This window comes from Panicum hallii, chromosome 1 (assembly GCF_002211085.1).
Source record: "Panicum hallii strain FIL2 chromosome 1, PHallii_v3.1, whole genome shotgun sequence".
Taxonomy (NCBI): domain Eukaryota; kingdom Viridiplantae; phylum Streptophyta; class Magnoliopsida; order Poales; family Poaceae; genus Panicum; species Panicum hallii.
Genome location: NC_038042.1, coordinates 56,640,957 through 56,656,581, shown reverse-complemented (window position 1 = coordinate 56,656,581; position 15,625 = coordinate 56,640,957). Strand labels below are relative to the sequence as shown.

Here is a 15,625-nt window from a genome sequence, read left to right as displayed (position 1 = left end):
TGTAATTCTTGGCTTGCGGCTTCTCGAATATCACCGGTCGTGGTCCCAAATCAAGCTGGGCTACAGATGGCTCCTCGTAGGTCCGAGCATGAAATTCTGCAGGAAGCATAAAAAACCATGTGTGTATCAGCCGATACCTTCTTCTCGGCTATTGGTTGACTTAGGCCGCCATTCTTTCCTTGAGGCATGCGGCTTCTTTCCTGCTCATAACGAATTTTGTTCTGCCAGATCCGGTCGCGCTTTTCTCAATGTCTCGATGTATCTGGTCTCGGCTTCCTCCAAGCTCCGTAGCCTCTGAACCCGACGCTTCTGCGAACGATTTAATCCATCCGGGCACCAACGTGGGCGATGATACCTATCCTCCTCTTCATCTTCTCTTCGTAGTGGTTGAATCCGCTGTTGCTGAGTTGGCACAGGTCCTAATCGCCCAAAAACCGATTCCCTTGCCTCCGTCTTCATAGGTGCACATTCTGGACAGTCCTTAACAGTAGGCAATCGGCTCATACCGGAATCCTAACAGTACCTGAAGAATGGACAGTGCCAATGATCACGAGCATCCTCATGCTTCTTCAAACGCTTTCCGGTGCGATGCTCATATTCTTCGTCTTCAGACTCCCGCCGGAGGCGCTGCTGGTACTGATACTCGTATTTCCTGAGAAGGTCAGAAGAAGTTGGACGTTGATTCCTGACATACCTTACTCGCTCTTCCGTAACATATCCTTTTTTCGCTTTTGGGGCCGATTGCTGGAATCAGCCTCTTTATTGTTAACCTGGCGTCGCGATGCCATTCCTGCCATGTTTATGCCGAGCGCGAAGTCCAGCTGCCGCCTTGCAGACCGGTCATTTTGTTCCACCACGTTTACACCAGGAAAGGGCTGAGTGTCTACCTTCATGGCAGTCTTCCCTAAGATCAATCGGCCCTGCTCAATAGCCGATTGTATTTGCCGACGGAGCTCCTTGCAGTCATTCGTGCCGTGGGTAAAGGAATCATGCCATTTGCAATATGATCTTCCTTTCAACTCCTGTACGGTGGGAAGTTTATGTCTCTCTGGAAACTTCAACTGCTTTTCTTTTAATAATAAGTCGAAAATTTGTTCGACTTTACTCACATCAAAGTCGAATCCTTTTGCAGGACCAGTTTGCTTCAGCCACTTACAAGGCACACGGTTCGCGCCACGAGCCCACTCTGCAACCGATACCTCCATGTCTTCTTCAGAGTCATCGGCTTCCTCCGTGTCGGCTACCGCCACCTGACGCTTAAATTTATCTTGGTATAACTCAGGATGACGCTGCTCATACGTCGACAGTTTCTGGACCAGATGCGCCAAAGAGGTGAATTCCAGTTGAAAAGCCAGATCTCTGATCGGCTTTAATAATCCCACCGATGCTAATTCGACAGCTTCTTTTTCTGAGATCCGCGTTGAATAACACCTGTTCTTCATTTCTCTGAAGCGTCGAATGAACTCTGCTACAGTCTCTCCACGCTTCTGTCGGAGCTGCGCCAGGTCGGCAATTCCTGCTTCCGCGGCTTCTGAATGATACTGAATATGAAATTGTTCTTCCAGTTGCTTCCAGGTGCGGATGGAATCAGGACTCAATGATGTATACCATCCAAAGGCTGGTCCTGTGAGCGACTGCGAGAAGAACCTTACTCGCAACGGGTCTGACACAGAAATCATACCCAGCTGAGCTAAATATCGGCTCACATGCTCGATGGAGCTGGATCCTTCTGCCCCACTGAATTTGGTGAACTCGGGGAGCCGATACTTGGGTGGTAGTGGGATTAAATCATAATCTCCTGGATACGGCTTAGTATAGCCGATTGCCCTCCTCTTTGGTAAGATGCCGAACTGATCCCTAAGGATAGCGCTGATTTGATCCGCTGTTTGTGACCCAGGGGCCGAGTGCATATTGTCATGACTTGGCCCGGTAGCATAGGTCGCTAGCCACGCTTGTTTATCTGCGTCGGCTCCAGAAACTCCCCCAACTGTCTTCTGTACAGGATGTACCGGATTATTACTGTCCGGTATATACATACACACATAACCATGTGGGATCTCCTTAGGTGGCTCGCTGAAAAACTGGTGATCCATGGGATGACCACCTTCTTTATAAACTACATAAGCTGGAGCACCATGGGACTCTGCAGCTGCAAGTGTATATGGTAGTGGTGGTCTGGTTTGGAACGGCAATTCTCCTCTATGACTTCCCAAGGTAGGTCCAGTTGGGGAATGTTGATGCTTCATAATCTCCTGGACCACACGCAGGGCCACACGCTCAAAAGCATTAACCAAACTTTCCGAATGTCGGTGCAATGAGTGAGCCACCGCATAATTCACTTTCTGCCGCAGCGCTCTAGTACGATCTTCAGACGGAATGGATAAATCCACCCCATCAAGAGCACCTTCAGGTGAAAATCCCTTCCACCTGACACCATGGTTGCGAGTCCTTTCGAAAGAGCCGATGAGATCGGCTTCAAACTGAGTCTTGATTTCGTCATACCTCTGCTTGTGTTCAGCAGAGAGCTCGTCGTAAGTAATCGGATCTTCCCTTGCCATCCTGTTGATCACCGCTAACGGAGTCGACGAAGACGACGGAGTCGATGAAGATGATGCCGATGACGATGACGAAGTCGATGAAGAAGGTCCCACTGGGCGTGCCAGAATGTGTTGTCGATCGAAACCCACCGGCGAGCAGCGACAGGCAACACGAGGAGCCGGGAGGCTTCCGGGACGGCTGGCGGGCCCCGGTCCCTCGGTCAACGGCCCAGCGATCTGGCGCACACCCTGGCTTGGAGTTGCTAGGCGTGCCACCTGATCCTGTACCTGATCAGGAAGGTGTGATTCGTGAAATTCCTGTAAGCACAGATACTTGTAAAGATTAGTCCGAGCCGTGATCGGCTCATTACTCCTCCCCGGTATCGGCTGTAGAGAGCCGATTGCATCGGTACCGGATCGGATCTTCAGGTCAGATAACATATGTATACAATAATAAGATGAAACTCGCTTTAAAGATATTAATCTAATCCAAACTACGACAGCTAAGCCCTCACTACACGATCGGAACATCCTACACGTGATTGAGCCTAACTAATACGCAAAGCATCAGAACGAACAACCCGAACAGAGACCCTAAGAACAGCTAAAGAGCCGATTCCTAAGGAACCCCCTACGCAAGCTAAGATCCGATACTAGCATACTGCCGGAACTTTCAACTCGTTTGCAAGGCCTAATCGTGCACATATTGAACTAAATTCCTAATAGATAGAAACTAGCCATAGCAGATTGGATCTATCAACATAAACAAAGCAAGGTGTGATCATTACATCCATGGTCGGGCATAATGATCGCGGAGCGCGCAAGAACAATGGACAGGGCAAGATCATAATACAAAAATAACATTGCTCCATGCACGCTATGATAACTAATGCTACTCGCCATCTACAAGGCTTCAGAACGAGCAACATATGAAGCAAACAAGCAAGAGTTCTGCGCCCCCTGCACTTACCCGATGGAAAAACCTGGAACAGGGGAGGCGATGCGCCGTGAGTTGTTGATGAATGAATCTCTCTTCTTGTTTATTCATGGTACATATTTATAGTCCGTAGACTTGTTCTACTTAACTAACCCTAACCAAACACGATACGAATCCTAACTGCCTAAGCCTGAGTTTACACGGCCTTACCGGCCCCAAACACCCGTACGGGACCCGATCTGTAATCCTGCCATCAGCTTTCCCTAGGCCTGTCTTGCTCCTTGGCCCACTTTTGGCCCGTCCAGAATATGGCAATAACACCTCCCTCGTTCCATTAGAGGCCTCATCCCTCTCTTTCCCCTCCTCCCGCAGGGCCTCCACCGAAGCTCTTCCACCGGCACCGCCCTTCCTCATCATGCCACCTCCTTATCACCATTCACTGATCTATGACCCGCTGGTGAGCCTCACGCCCCCTCTAGTGCAGCCCCTGCGTGCGCCATCCCTGCCTTGCTCACCTCGTCCGCTTCCCCTGCCGATCGTCGCGCCGTGCTGCGCCACGCCGTGCGCGTCGCGGGCACACGAGATCGCGTGCGGGCCGCACCGTGGCCGCGGTCAAGGCGGGCTGGTCGTGCCTTGACCCGGTCAGGGGGTTGTTTGACCCTTGGGGCTCACCTGTTGGCGCCTGGGGATCGATAGATTGGTAGATCTAGCAGTTCAGGGTGGTCTTAATTTTTTTTGTTGTGCTGTGATCTTGTAAAATTTATAGAAAATTGTGTAGATCTTCAAAAATTATGAAATTTATTTTGTTGTATTCCTATGTTGTAGATCTACTAAAAAAAAATATTGTATTGCATGTTACTTTTCTGTAAAATTAGTTATGCCTTGTCTATGCGAAAGTGGTTTAATTGCTTAATAATTTCTCTGCTGATCTAAAAATACCAAACCTAATTTTGTGAGAGTCCCTGTTAAATTCTCTTCCTGGTGGTCCATTTTTTTCAAGAAACCAACTGTTTGTTAGGTTTTATCTTAAATTTATATTTGCTGCCTGTAAGCTTGTTTATTGCATAATTTTTACCTAAAAACTGTTAAATTGGTAAATTTAATTTTGTTAGTTTTGTCTATCTGCCTAGTCCTTGTGGTAATGTCTGAAAATTGTTTAAAGTTATTTGCATATCTTTTAAGATTTAATTTATTTAGAGTAGCTGAAAATTTTCATGCTTATAAATAATTCTATAAAAAATATTTTGCTACAAATCCAAATTTTATGATTTCTTATTGATGTTCTCGGTATTCTTAAATAAATTCATAATTTATGCTTGCTATATAAAATTCTTGTTAATAATTTTTGCTTGAGGTTTTCTTGCTTTAGTGCATGAGTATGCCTGATTGTTTTATGTTAGTGCTTGCAATTGCATATCATTGTATGTTGTTCCATTCATTCTTCATGTCATATCATCTCATGCATGAGTCATGGCATATACACTCATTCATGCATTATAGTGATTGAAACGCCGGAGAGCGAGCCCGTTGAGCCCACCGAGGTCGTCGAGCCCGAGCCCGGTGTTGAGTACCTGGTTGAGCTGGAGGAAAATCAAAGCAAATAGCTAAGCATATTTTTCTCTACCGCCAAAATTCATTAAATTTAGTTATCTCACTTGGGTATATATGGCTATGTATTTATATCTAGCTATTGCATTGTTGATTCTACTTTCTTGTATTTACTTTTCTTATTTTATATATCCATGTCCTTGTAGTTAGTAACTAATTAATTAATTAGATGCTTAGTCATGCTTAGAGTTGATCTATATATTGTAATGAAATTTTGTGAATAGGATCACACTATTCTCACGTGCTTATCCTTGATCACACTTGTCCGGTTTTGAGAATGTTGGAAGGATCGGGACGGTTTTGTTGGAAAAATAGTTTTGTGGTTTGTGCGGATGGTAGAGCTTAGAGAAAGAAGTCTTGGAGGCATAGTCCGCTTGAATCGTTCAAGGACCGTTCGTGGATAGCCTCGATTTTGAGCAACTTAACATACTACCACATATCCAATCATGGTATGGATGATCCTATTACTTTCTTGTTTTGATCATTAAGGCACGGTCCTAAATGCGTGGTCATAGAACTTTGTAGAGAGGCTTAGAGATATTCTCGATGGACCTAGGTGACTCTCCCCGCAAGTTAGTCGTAATTTTCAATGGTTGAGATTTGTTGGGAACGGTTGATACGAGTACCCCTTACCTATCGTGATGGTTGGGTGAGCCGCATGGTCCTTATATCGTGTGGGTAAAGAAGTACACCCTTGCAAGATTAAATGATCAATTCAAATTGTCGCGCTCTCGGTTATGAGCAAGCGCAATATCCAATAAATTCTTCATAGACGCATCGTGTATGTTTGGTCATGCCTCATGTAACCTTATGTTACTTTAAAATGTTTATTTCGTTCAACAACTAAAATTGTAAGATGGATTGGACAAGATAATTAAATTGCTAGAGTGTTAGATGTTAGATTGGAGAGCTCATGCTTATGCAAACTTTCTTAATCCTAAAGTTTTTGTCTTGTTGTGCCCTCATTGCATACTCCTTGGTTATTAAATTATGTAAGTCTTGCGAGTATCTTTTGTACTCATGTTATTTTTTAAATTTAAACTAAGTTGCAGGTGAGCCGAAAGTTATGTTTGGCCACTTCTACCCCGCCGATCCCGGTGCGGGGGAGGAATAGGTCGTTGTGGCATCGATGGTGTCCTTGAGCAAGACGCTATTATTTTATCGTGTTTTTATCAAATTTATCCGCTGCATAGTTATTTCTTTTGGGAGTGCATGATAAACACTAAACTTTAAGTTTTATGTCTATTTTAATGCTATTTGTGAGTTCAAAGTTTGTAAGTTGTTGTTAAACCTTTAATATTTAGACCCTTCTCTGTTAAATTTGTAATGTTTAAATATCGAACCTTTAAAATGCTTAATTGCTCTTGTGATTCATTATCAATATATGTAAATATATGTAATTGTAAACGGTATGTGTATACTTGGTCTTAGGCATACGGTGAAGCACGTACCCATACTACTGGATTTGATATTATTTTTAACAAATGACGTGTCGGTTATTTATGTGTTTAAATATAGCTTAACACGTAGCACGCTCTCAGACGAGCGCGTGTTAGATCTAATCTTATTAATAATTATCAGTGATTTGCTTAAAATAATATTAAATTATTCGGTTCTTACACTATCCTCCGTACCCTCCATGACTGGCCATCGCTCCTCGCTCCCTCCTCCCCGGCGGCCGACGGCGACGTGAAGCGATACGTAGCCACTTATACAATCATATCCCCCCTCCTCCGTCCGGCGCTCGTGCCCTCGTTCCCTTTCCCCATCCAGGTGGTCCAGGGCGAGACGATCCTCGACTTCCTGGGCTGCTGATCGAGACGGTTCAGAAACAAGTTAGGCGACGTCCGGAAAGGCGGCGCCGCCACCTGCTCCGCTGTTCTTCAATCGCTGGCACTATCGCTGTGCAGGGGCGAAGCCCAGTAGCAACCCGTGGGTGCAGCTGCACCCCCAAAAAAGAAAAATCAGTTATTGCACCTAGATTTTGGCCCTGTAAGCACCCCCCTCGGCCCAATATTCTGCACCCCCTACAGGTTTGGCAGCCCAGCAGTAACCTTGCAGTCCAACTGAGCATAGCAAAAGAAACCCGTATCAAATTTCCATGTACAGAAGAGTGAGTATCGCCGTTCCATCTCCTCGTATGCGACTCCTGGTATTCGTTTTTCGTTGTGCCGCCGTTCCGTCTCCCTTCGCCTTTTCAATCGCCGCCTGCCGCCTCGCGCCCTCGCCGGCAAGCCGCAGGTCGCAGCTACAGTCCGGCCGTCTGCCCTCGCTCAGTCCCTCACTCGTCGTCGCATCGTTGGCTGCTGCGAGCCCTCCCATTGCCTGCCTGTGCGATGCACTGGCCGGCGGCCGGTGCATCACGCAGTGTCGCAGCACAAGCCAGCAAGCAATCCAAGCAGGGAAGCATCAAGGTACAAACGCTTTGCCAGTTTGCCTACAAAGTACAAAAGCTTGTTGCCTTGTTCAATGTATCTATTTGTTTATCAATTAAGATGTATTTGTTTATCAATGTCATCCGATCCCTTTGCCTATGAGGTATGAAATTTCCTCTTTTAATTTCTTAAACTAAGAAACCAGGAAACAATAAATTCAGTACATATTTATATCTCTTTTTATTTATATCTCTTTTTATTATGCACTTATGCAGATTAATTGATGGAACGATTTTTCAAGAGAAAAGCGCTAGAGCCGGACAGTGGCAATAATGCTAGGAATTCATGTTTGGATGATATCAACTGGGAAGAGGAGATTAAATATGATCCAGGATAAGAAAATTGATGATTACCATCCTATTCCTAAAGAGAGGGTGAGAAGAAAGTATTTGGAGAATGGACCTTGCCAACCTCGCACACTTCGTTTCCCTGCGACAAAGATCGGAGGAGGTTCAAGAAGATTTGTCCTAAAATGGTTTGATGAGTTTGGAGGCTGGCTCGAAAAGACAGAGCATGTTGCTTTTATTGTTTTTTGTTTAGAGAAAAGAAGGATGCCGGATATGATTCTTTTGTTAAAAATGGTTGGAATGGTTTCCATAGAAAATAGAGGCTGCGAGACCATATTGGTGATGTTGGTGACTCGCACTACCTAGCAATGAAGAAGTGTGATGACCTGTTACAAAATAATTAACATATTGATGTTGCTTTCCGTAGGAGGCATAAATCTGGAATTACGAACAACCATTACTATCAAGTAGATTGTTTTAATGATATTATTGATTGGCTACTTCAAGTGCTTGACAGCTGTTTTAGTGAGATAAGCTCTGAACTGCTTCTTTTGCTCGGCCGCTTTTAGTCCAAGAGACTCATTTCATGATTTTGATATGGAAAAATTGATGAGCTTAGCAAAGCTTTATCCATATGATTTTGATTCTGGTGATTTAAGGGACCTTAGCCACAAGCTTGGACTCTACATATCTGATGTAAGAGATGACGATAGGTTCTCTAATCTACAAACTATTGCTGAGCTTTTCCAAAAAATGGTGGAGACTAAAAAACATGATCGTTATCCAATGCGACTTTTGAAGCTTGTACCAGTGTTACCTGTTGCTACTGCTACAGTTGAGAAGCGTTTCTCAGCCATGAAGATTGTGAAAACACATTTGCGCAATCGCATTGGTGATAAATACATAAGCAATAGCCTTATTTGCTATGTGGAGAAAGAAGAGATGCTGAAAGTTACTAATGAGGCTGTCGTTCATCGCTTCGTAAAAAATGCAAGGTCGTAGATTTGATGATGAAAATTAAAGGTAATGGATTATTTTTTAATTTGCGACATTCTTTCTTCTTGAAAAAATACTATTAAATTAATTTATGAATCATCTGTTTTCTCGTTTAGGCCATTGAATCATCGATGATGTTGTCAAATTGATGTGTTTTGCCTATATTAATGTTATTTTGTTCATGCTACACCAACTTATTAACTATTATTAGTGGACTTCTTCAGTTTACCAAAAACTATTTTATCTCTTCTTCGTTGTTGCACCCCTCTTCATTTTGCTCTAGCTTCGCGCACTGTCGCTGTGCACAACGATGAGAGGCAAGGAGCTTCATCCCTGTCCGGATCGGTCCGTGGCTTCGGAGACCTTGTAATATCTAATCTAGTTGCGCGCTGTTCTTGTCTCTGCAGATGCTGACTCCTGTACGCCATGCGAGGTCGTCCTTTCCAGCCACCCGAGCATCTCGCAATGCCAAAATCGTTTGCATCTGAAATCTTCAGAGTGATGCTGCATTGCTGCTCCTACGTTCCCTTATCCTACTGAAAGTCCTTTGGTGGCTTTTGCACCTTTGCGCCCCCCACCCCTCCCGCCCAACGACCGATAGAAAGGTGACAAGCTCAAGCTGCTGCCAATGTAGAACCCGTTCGTGTGAGCTCTGAAATCACTTCTCTGTTTTGTTTCTTTTGAGGGAAAATCACCTATCTAGTTCTCTGTTTTGTTTTGCTGTTCTGCTTTTGCGTTGTTATATAAACAGTGCTGCAGACCAAATTGGTGCGTGATTGTTCTCTATACGGATTGCCAGTGTTATATAAAGAGTTGGGATCTGCAAAAGACAGTAGGGATCTGTAACACGTACCTGCGCTGCTGGGACCTGGGCCTGCATCGACGGTTCCCCATTAGCCCCACGCCGGCACGCCGCCCCCACGGCCCCACCTCAACCAAAATCGAATCGAAGCTTCTCTCGTACGCCTCCCTCCCTCCCATTCCTCTTCCGGGCGCGGCCACACACCACCACCGTGTCCTTCCCGATCCCCCCCAAATCCAAGCAATGGAGCGAGCGGTCGCCAAGGGTTCCGCGCCGCCGGCGCTGGCTCCTCCCTCCCATACGTCCCTGCGCCGCAGCGCGGCGCCATTCGCCATCTCCTCCTCCCCTCCTGCTCGTCCTCCCTCCTCGAGGATCCAAACCCTAACGAAGGGGCGCGATCGGTGGGGGAAGGAAGGAGGCGGCCTCTAGGCTGTCGCCTCGTGGTCGTGGCGCAGCTGTAGACCCACAGGGACTACACGTTACGCCTCCGCGTGGCGCCGTGGCCGCGGTGCGGCTGGAGGTCGCGCGCGTGGCGACCCCGCCGCCTTGCCGTGACGTCTCCGCTGGTACGTTCTGCGTTCTGGAACCCGCTGTTTGTCTGGTGCTAGAATTGTTGTCCTCAAACGATGGTGGTGATTTCGTTGCGGGCTTATGTCGCTAGGGCGGGATGTTTGGCTTCCAATTAAGTTGATTTGTTGTTTGTGACGTGATTTGTGTGTCCTGCTGTTGCATTTGGCTGCTAAATCGGCTGTGTGCTCTTAGGTTCAAATTAGTCAGGACTGTATTAGGGTTTCCATTAGGCTGTATGTTAGGCACACTCTCCTGCTTTATTACTGTACCTTGAAATGTAGAATACATGGATAATGAAGGGTAAGTGGAAAGTGAAACAAATCTCGTAATTCTGACTATTAAACTGCAAGGAATAGACACTTTGAAATGTTTTAAGCCAAAAATTGAACCTAGGATGGAGGAATGAACCTTGTCAAAAAGCCCAACCAAGTGTGCTGAACAGTGACCACTAGCCTGTTTTCTGCAAGTTATACTGTGATACTTATACTGATATGCTCTATTTCAAATATTTTGGCCTTTACTGTAACTTTCATGTGGCTTAATAAGATCTGAAAGAAATTGAGGTTTACTAATTAAATTGTCTTGTATAGTAGGTCTTTCAATTGAAGTTGGTATTCTAGGTGCTAAATTTGTCCATTTATAACTTTTTTCGGGGTTTCCTTGGTTTTAGGAGATATACTTGGACCAAGACTTCATGTTGTGTGATTCAAATGTTTGGTCAGCACATCTAGGTGGAGCATTTTCTGCCCTGCTTTCATAATTGCATTATACTTCTGATAAGATTAACCAAAAAAAATCAAAAAGATTGACAAAAAAAATGGACTTCAATTTCTAGTGGTGAATTGTAAGAATTAGTCTATTCACTGGTATTACTTTGCCTGTGGTTAATTGTTGGAGTGGTATCATTTAGGCAATTCTATTTCAAAATTTCTCTCACATGTCACGTTTTCATTCTTATTTACCGCTACGGCAATGTGCAAAGTGCGTTTGAAAGCATTCATGAGTGTTGCTGTTGATTTTGGTTGGCAGATTGCATATGCATAATTTCGATGTAAACTACATGATAAAGTATATTTTCTTTTACGGAAACTTGCATGTAAGATGCACCCAAATAACCAGGCTTTATGAGTTCACTTCTGGTCTTCTCATTTTCCCCTTCTTTTCTTTCTTTTTTGTTTCCACTTCTTTTATGGCTCATTAAGTTACTGCTTACCACGCAACTGTATCTACCATGGTGTTCTTTCATCAATACATGCTTATCTGCTATGGGATGCCTACTTCTTCATAAACGGGGTGATAGAAGAATCCTATTGGGTGTTTTATGGTTAAGAACTATCCTACCTATTTTAAGGGTTGAAGATTTTGTGTTGTTCAAAAGATAGTCAACCTTTTCTTAATCAGATAAATTTTGGGAACTCGAGGTTTAGTCAATGGTTGGTAATTTTCATGTCCATCCAATGCTGCAATATTTTATTGGCAAATGATGTAATTTTTTTTCTAGTCCATGAGCACACTGATGGTGATATCCTGTTTGACCCTCATTTACGTGGTAGGTCCTGCACTCCATTTTCTGATTCCAGTGGTTGTGGGACGGGACATATTGAATTGCCTTATGATCTGTTATTTCATTTTGGTATGTTCAACACTTCAAATGACTTAGATTCGAGTCTTTGTTTATGATGCTTTTCATGATGCATTTTGACTTGCTCATGCTGCCTAAGTTCTTACAATGAGTAGCTAGGAGATTCTCTGGTTTCTACAGAAGTTCATGGATATGGCTGATATGATGGCAACCATAGGATAATCCTCAGATACTCTTGCTGGTATCCCTAGGATCAACTATCATTACATGTCACACCTTGAAAGCTTAAGATACCAGGTGCTGACTCATATCTTAATCTCTGATGAATGGTTGCAATGGATGGTGTGCCATCCTTTTAGGATGTAGGCTATGAAGAGTCACCACCTTAAGCATAAAAAAATTGCGCATAAAATTTATTAAAAATGCGAGGAGCATAAGTTCGTGATGTGCAATAAAACCTAAACATGTTGATGTGACAACAAACATAAGGGCAGATATGTATGTCTTAGTGCCTCATCTTTCAGTTTTTCTAATGGTTAAGGATAGTGGTTCACAAACTAAAGCTCTCTTTTCGCAGTTTTTTTATCTATTACCCTCTTCTGACATCCTGATTGACCCTCATTTTACATAGTAGTTATCCTATTATGAATTTGTTGCTGAAAGATCCAGCAATGTTCTGGCTTTATATACTTCGTCACTGAAGAGCTTGATAAAACAAGTTACAAAGGTTACAGGACAAAGACTATAAGAGAGTGAAAGCAGGGGGTGCGAGGTGGGAGATAGTTTTGATCTTTTGTCGCACCCACTACCCTTCAATTTCTGATCTAATAACAAGCTCAGCGGCTTTTGATTTTTCAGCATAAAGGTTATAAGGCAATACCACAACGGTGAAAACATCTTGAACCACTGATTTCTTTTCTAAAAAAATGATTGATTGTTTTACAATTTTCACCTATGATAATATAGAATGGGTTAGGATACTCGGCGCTAGCCTGTTCTTTCTCTTCTTGCCCGTTAATTCATTTATCTGCCAAACTACCTTTTGTTTCGTAATATTTTTCATCTTACAGAAGGCGTCATAGAATCATGATGAGGATTGAATTTTTTTTGGTGGGAAAAAGGGTTCAGTTTGTGGTAGTTGAGTTGAACGTCCTCCTTTGATGCGAACCTACGAATTCCAAGGTATTCTGATGTTTTTACTTTGTGACAACTGTGGCAGAACAACTCTTAGCATTGCTACGTGAATGGGGTTACTCTGATTCACATATAACCATGGTTGATCTGTGCCCATTCCCCTTTGTTCTGATTCGTGCTAGTTTTTCCTTGAGCAAACGAACTTTCATGTGTAGGAAAAGAAATCATCTTTCATCTTCGCTCCTCCCGTAGTACTGAAAATTATGAGTTATGATATCAGTATTCTGCAACATTAGCTTTGATTGAATCTGTAATAGGTTGGAAATGCAGTACCCCGATTATGATATCATTATTCATTACATTCTGAAGTACCTCCATCAGCACATTGCCATGATATTCTAAGTTTCTAATAACACATATTCACTGAAGTTTTTTCTTCCTAGTTCATTGAAGTTCTAAGGTGCTGCCATTAGTGAATATGGATTCCCCGCTGTTCTGAATTTCTAATAGCCCTCTATCCTTTCATACCAAAGCTTAATTAATCAACAATGTTGAGAACCTTAGATACAAGTTTGTTGTGGTGACCAATAACATAACGTTCCCTCTTGCATGTTTTGTTGTAAATTTGCATTTGATTTGCTCCATTCCATGTCTTTAACTCTGTTTTGATCTCTGCATTTGCAGGAACCAAATGGTGGAGTTGAAAAAAATTGATGGTGATTCTTTATTTTCGTAGTTATATGCAGGGTTGGGTACTGAGGTTACCTCATTTCTTTCAGCATGTAATCTTGTGTAATGGGGGCCTTTCTATTTGTTCTGGTTGCATGTGGTATTTTTTTTGTATGATAGATTTAGGAGTCACTATACTTAGTTTTTTTCCCTTACGAGGATGAGCTTCATTAGTTATTACGAGGTCAAAATTGAATATCGCAAATTTCTGGTGTAACGTTAATCGCGTCGCGGTAACTGCGATGCGTACAGCTAAGGCTTTATATGCATTTCGTACTAGTTTTTAGGCCGAGGGGGAAAATAAAACTTACAGGCCGAAGTATAGGCCCTTTGCTACATAACCGCCCACAATCGTGCCTCGTAGGCCCACAATTGCCATAACCACGGCCCACAAAGCCCATGTAAAAGCTAAATGTGGGCCATATATGGGCTTGGTGGATTCCCTTGGCTAAATTCGGCCCGAATAGGCCCACAATACGCACAAACGCGGCCCATACAACCCACAATTCGCAAAAACACGGCCCAAAAAGCCCACGTAAGTTAAACGGGCCAAGCTATTGGGCCAAACGTGGGCTAAATAGGGCCGTGGCTAAACGGGCCAAATTAGGTCCCTCAAAGCTCAAATTCATTCAAGTGGGCTCAATTGGGCCACTTAGGTTTTCGTGGGCTTCATGTGTCCAAAAGTACTATCTGGGCATTAATGCGGCCCAAATGACTAGCCGGCTAACTCAACCTGTCTACGTCCTTTATTAGTACATTTAGGAGCCTTGGTGGGCTACAATTGAGAATTTAGAGTGAGGCTCATCCACCGACTTTCTTACGTAATTACGTATGCCTGACTGACCGTACCAGAAAAATGGGCGTCTGTTCTGTTGCGCGTTAATACTAACGAGCTCGTCAATGCGGTGCCATTGAGATCGTTTTTGCATTGCAATCAGCCAACGTTCGGGAACGCCATCTTAAAGCTGTGGCATACTCTGGCGTCATTCACCTGACCTGCTCTGGTCACCTTTCAATAAAAGTTTCAGAAGCTGTCCACAGACCAGTGTCAATTGGCAATATCACCATGCTAATTCAATGTAATCAATTATCGCTTGTGTACTCTGAATTTAATTATCTATATGTGAGTTTTTCAAAAAGAAAAAGAGATGCTTTCGTACCTGAATCCATTACTACGTGTCATTCGTAAGCTTGGCCTTCGTTTCACAGTATATGCTGCCTTATGATACCTGCAATTCGGAAGCATCAGCTGTTGCCTGTTGGGTATAATCCAACTTTCTGTAAACAAACACCCGCACTGACCACACAAGTAGTAAGTCGTGGTGGCTCACTGCGGCATTATCCACAACTCACCTATTTATATGCAGCTAACAATTACTCCCTCTATCTCAAATTATTAGTCATTTTGGTTTTTCTAGATATTATTATGCATCTACATATATATTATGTCTAGATGCATAGAAAAATCTATGAATTTTAAAAAGTTAAAACGACTAATAATTTAGAATAAAGAGACCAGCTAACATCCCGTATGTTCTAGTAACTTTCAGGGATTGGATTCCATGTTCAGCAAATTACAAGGCTCTCCGATCCACGAAGTACTGAGCAGTACATTGTTATACAGCCTCACACCCCACGCAATATCATATGTTATAAAGAAAATATTTTTGGGCTAATTTCTACAATCTAGAGTTGAGGACTACTTATAGGATTACAGGATATATTCTAAACCTCCAACTAAGATGTTAGTGATAACAAAAACGTCAAATAGAAAAGCTAATTACTTCACAAATAACCTTGCAGTTTAGGCTACTGCAGATAGTAGAGTTTAGGCCACAGAGGGAAACTTGGTTAGATAACACAACAAAAGGAAAACTCAATTTGGCATGTGCTGATGCAATCTTGTAAGTTTTGAGAGCAATATAATAGAAAAGTTTTGCATTTTAAGCAGATTCATGTTACATAATTGAAGCGACAGTTTTATCAGAACTCAAGTAACAAATTAGCA

General features: G+C 43.2%; 1 long non-coding RNA gene across 3 annotated transcripts; it reads left to right on the top strand.

Moving 5' to 3' along the window:
* The first annotated feature begins 9,677 nt into the window (after window positions 1–9,677).
* Window positions 9,678–13,822, top strand: LOC112879462. 3 transcript variants are annotated; one of them, XR_003226076.1, is made up of 3 exons: window positions 9,678–10,168; window positions 11,726–12,936; window positions 13,573–13,822. It is a non-coding gene; the product is annotated as an uncharacterized LOC112879462 (long non-coding RNA). The 3 variants fall into 3 exon arrangements; XR_003226075.1 differs by having other exon boundaries at window positions 10,843–12,936; XR_003226074.1 differs by lacking the exon at window positions 9,678–10,168 and having other exon boundaries at window positions 10,180–12,936.
* The last annotated feature ends 1,803 nt before the right edge of the window (window positions 13,823–15,625 follow it).